This window comes from Centroberyx affinis, unplaced genomic scaffold (assembly GCF_046629955.1).
Source record: "Centroberyx affinis isolate AG114_WGS23_722 - 3 ecotype Tasmania unplaced genomic scaffold, CSIRO-AGI_Caff_v1 ptg009967l_1, whole genome shotgun sequence".
NCBI lineage: Eukaryota > Metazoa > Chordata > Actinopteri > Beryciformes > Berycidae > Centroberyx > Centroberyx affinis.
Window position 1 is genome coordinate 32,501 of NW_027284701.1, and position 4,676 is coordinate 37,176.

Below are 4,676 nucleotides of genomic sequence, written 5' to 3' on the forward strand. Positions count from 1 at the left end.
ACCCAATATGTGTGCTGAGTGCCGAGTGCCACAACTCTCATGAACTGGCAACACTCTGCCAACAACACTGGCATTTAGCTGATTGTGTGTGTGTGTGTGTGTGTGTGTGTGTAGGGGGGGGGGGGCGCCTGTGAGCCACTAAAAATTAATTTTACTTCAAGTGAAATCACAACCAAGCTCTGTTACACTCCCCCTGCTGAATTCCACTGAAGCCCACATACAACATTCAAAAGAACAGAAACCCAGAAACCAAAGAAAAGAGAAAAAAGGTACATTAAACAGAATCTATAATGACAAGAAAGAAAACTGACCAGGCGAAACTACCAGGCACCAAAACCCCTGTGAACTATCCACAAACCATATATAGTATATCATGCTGAGCAAAAAACAACAATAATAATTTAAAAAAAAATCCAGACCCTTATTTCGAACTCACAACTCTGTCATCACAGTCACAAGCGCCCAGTCAAGACTATTCTCCACAGGGATTAGTGCATAAAGCGGCTGACCAGACCTAGCCTGGTTAGACCATCCTGATCACGTGACCTCACATTCTGTTTCGCTCCACGGATCAGTCTGGACTTCTAGCCGCCCACATCGATTTCCTGAAATTACAATGTAACCGGGCCAATCAGGGACTGCGTCATACTTGATGACGTGAAATACAGGCTGCCGCTAGAAAAACAGTAATGGCGTCTCCCGAAGCAACGAGCGGTAACGTTAACGTTAACGTTATTTTTTTGATGTTACACAAAGTGCTTTTTATTCGACTGTTCTCTTTGCAAAGACGGCAAAAATCGTTCATTCTGTAGAAGACACAGCTTGTTTAATCCTTGCTAACGTTACCGTGTTTATCCCGTGTGTCCGCTGAGCAGCGCACCATGACGGCGTCACATGTTTTGTTACGCTGATTGGCTGAAGGAGTTTGTCTGTCAAGGCAAGTAGTCCCGCCCATCGATGTGGGCGGCTAGAAGTCCAGACTGATCCGTGGAGCCAAACAGAATGTGAGGTCACGTGATCAGGATGGTCTTACCAGACCAGACCAGACCCCCTCATCACACATAGGAAAAACATGCCTGTTACATGTTAAATACACAATGTGACTGTAAATGACCTCAAAAAAAAGAAGAAAAAGAAAAAAATACATACCAACTACGCATAAAAAACCCATTCCAATGAACCCATATCAACATAAAACCAAGTAACCGCATAATCCTCAAACTGTCACCTTCTTGTGATGCATCATCTCAGTGAGTCTCATTACAGGTTTAGACAGCCCACCTGCTCTAGATCTGACACAACCACCAACCGTCCCGCCTCTAGCAGATGCAGCAATGTCATGACAGGCGCGTCCGTACAGTCAGTGCATATAGAGGAAACATAGTTGTCAGTACACATTTGTCCAGTGACACAGTCAGCCACACCACTGGTCAACTCTGGGCTGATTCACTGGAAGCCCCAGACAAGAGTCATCCCAGGATGGAGCCAGGGGGCAGAACAACATGATCGTCCAGCATAGCTAATGGGTTGAGACTGAACAAGAGCTGAGTCTGGCGGCTGGGCGTCCGGATCCCCCAAGGGCTGAACATCGGCCTCCAAACTTGCTAAGCCGGACCTCTAAGACGGCAGATCCGACACTCTGGTCCTGTACCCAGCAGTATATATCAGCTGCAGCCCCATGCCCGTCATCAAGACCCACAGAATCAGACAAGACAGACATATCCACCCCACTGTCAGAGGTGTCAGAGGAAGGAAGTTCACTGACATTATCAGGTTTCGATGCACCACCTCCACCCGACCAGTTGAGCTATGCTGGATTCTGACGGTATGACTGCCAGCATCCACCCCAACAGCCAGGTAAGTGACATTCTCCCAACGGTCAGCAAGCTTCCTTTTTCCATGTTCCCCCTTGTTGGCTAACAACACATGATCACCCACCTCAACTGGTGCCCCCGCACTCTCTGGATGTACAAGTCACTGTGCCGCTTTAACTGCTTTGTTGTCACACCTTGTGAGATCCCCATGGCATCCTTCAAGGCCTTCCGCAGTGACTGAACATACTGATCATAGTCCACAACCTCTGGGTTGTCCAGGACAGTACCAAAGGCCAGATCAATGGTCAGTCTTGGTATCCTCCCAAACATCAGTAGAAAGGGCACATAGCCTGTAGTCTTGTGGATGGTGCAGTTGTATGCAAAAGTGAGAGATTTCAGTGTTTCTGGCCATCTCTGTTTTGCTCTGGGAGGCAGAGCACGTATCATCTTGCCCAATGTCCTGTTCAACCTCTCACAGGATCCATTGCCCATAGGAAGATAAGGTGTTGTATGGGATTTTGGAACACCAGCCACACTCAGCAATCAGAGCACTCTCAAAGTTGGCCCCTTGATCAGAGTGGACGCGTCTTGGAAAGCCGTAGATACAGAAATAGTTATGTGACAGCCTACATGCTACAGCCTTTGCAGATTGATTGTGCGCCATCTTAGTAAAGTGCTCAGTGGCAACAAGCACATCCAAGGATCTGTTTGCAGAATCTCCAGCAGTCCAGAAATCTATGCACACTAGTTCAAGGGGTTCAGTTGTCCTGATGTTCTCCAAAGGTGCTCTAGCCTCAGGCTCACCACACATTGGGACAGCGCCTCACTTACTCCATGACATCCCTTCCAAGGCCTTGCCAATGAAACCGCTGCCTTCTGAGGTATAGGGTTCGCTGTTGGTCGTGATGACCAGCTTCATCGTGGATACCCTTTAACACTCTAGAGCAGCAAAGCTGGAACAACATACAGGTAAGTCTTCTTCTTCATGACAGTGTTACTGGACACCTGATACAGTACCATTGTCAGCTTATCCCAGCTCTTCAACAGCCGCATTGCATCAATCGGTTCTTTATCATGCTCTCTCTTTGATGGTCTCCTCTCCTGCTCCACAAAGAAGATCACTCTATTCAGTACATTATCACTTCTCTGCTTATCCATCAGCTGATCATGTGACAGCACCTCCGTTCCAATCTGTTCTGATGGCAACACAGCCTGAGAAAGCTGTGGCAGTAAAAGTGGGCACACTCCCGTATCCTGCTGTTCGTGGGCAGGGAGAACAGCCGCCACCTCCTGCGTCCACATAGCACCAAGCTGGACAACTGCCACACATTGGGAATTGACAGCCTCTTCCCCTTCAGAGGCTCTGTCAAATGGATGAGTAGACCAACGGAGCACATCTTGCACCCTGTCTGTGCACACAGCAGCAGCCTCAGCCCAGGCAGTTGTCCCACCCACAGGCACCTGCGACAACACGGCACCAAGGCCGTTACTAGAACCATCCACTGAAAGCAGGAATGGTTCGCTGAAGTTTGGGTGAGCAAGAGGGACCTGGTCGAGCAGGGCCTGCTTTAACTGATGGAAAGCCTGTCTACACTCATCCGTCCAATCGGTAGCAGTCAGTGTTTGTTGTTGTTTCGGTTGGTTTACTCCATCACCGCTCAGTCGAATTTCAATGACCTGCAAGACCTCCAGGAGCAGATCCTCTGAGTCAAAGACACAGAGGACGTACAAAATAGATAAACCTTCTTGTCTCCCCACAAAAGAAATCACAAGACACCTCCAGTAGCCCAAATATCACATTGGAGTGCCAAGTCAGTCACAAGTTGTCAAGAGAATGTTGCCCCCCTGTGGCCAGATAGAGCACTACACCAATGGCAAACTAAAGCAAGAGTGAACTCATCCGCAACTGGGGTCAAAACCTCAGGAAATGCGGAGTCTCCCCTGACCTGATCATGCCAGAAGCTCTGTCACGGCACCATTGTAACTACTTCTATATCTGCGTTGTGTTGTGAATGAAGAGCTCGACCCACAACCCTGAGCCACTAAAAATTAATAATCACAACCAAGCTCTGTTACAGTGGCTGTAGATCCATTCAGTAACGTTCTCAGTAAAAGTGAATAGTGTGATAAGGTGGATTTGTTTCCAAATGTAGGTTACTGTGACACAGTAAACTGTCTTGTCTTTAGCCCTAGTCTCTACTCCAAAACATGAAGAGTTGTAGCTTGAGAAGAGTCAGCTCAGTTAACCTGAACAAACTGTTAGCTAGCTAACTAGCCAGCAAACACACTGATGTTAATGTGAACACGCTAACGCTAGCTGCTACTAGCTACGTTAGCTAGTGTGCTAATCAGATGTGTTAACAACAAGACAGTGATGGTTAGCTGACCAGATGCTATGGTTAGCTAGCTAACAAGCTGACATTATCTAAACACTAAATCAATAAACATGAGAGTTTGTAACTCAGCAAGAGTTCTGACAGAAGAATGAACTGTTCTGCTCTCTCTCTCTGTCTCTCTCTGTCTCTCTCTCTCTCTGTCTCTCTCTCTCTCTCTCTCTCTCTCTGTCTCTCTCTCTCTCTCTCTGTCTCTCTCTCTGTCTCTCTCTCTCTCTCTCTCTCTCTCTGTCTCTCTCTCTCTCTCTGTCTCTCTCTGTCTCTCTCTCTCTCTCTCTCTCTCTCTCTCTGTCTCTCTCTCTGTCTCTCTCTCTCTCTGGCCTCTCTCTCTCTCTCTCTCTGTCTCTCTCTCTGTCTCTCTCTCTCTCTCTCTGTCTCTCTCTGTCTCTCTCTCTCTCTCCAGCAAGTGGAGGTTGATGGGCAGCAGTGTATGTTGGAGATCCTGGACACAGCAGGAACAGTAAGTGTC

The 4,676-nt window shown here is 47.8% G+C and overlaps 1 long non-coding RNA gene across 1 annotated transcript in view; it reads left to right on the forward strand.

Annotated features, from left to right (window-relative positions):
- Positions 1–4,668, forward strand: part of LOC139640620 (uncharacterized) — an 8,570-nt gene extending 3,902 nt beyond the window's left edge. Inside the window, exon 4 of the long non-coding RNA XR_011694930.1 lies at positions 4,611–4,668. This is a non-coding gene — a long non-coding RNA (uncharacterized lncRNA). The remainder of the gene's footprint in view (positions 1–4,610) is intronic.
- The last annotated feature ends 8 nt before the right edge of the window (positions 4,669–4,676 follow it).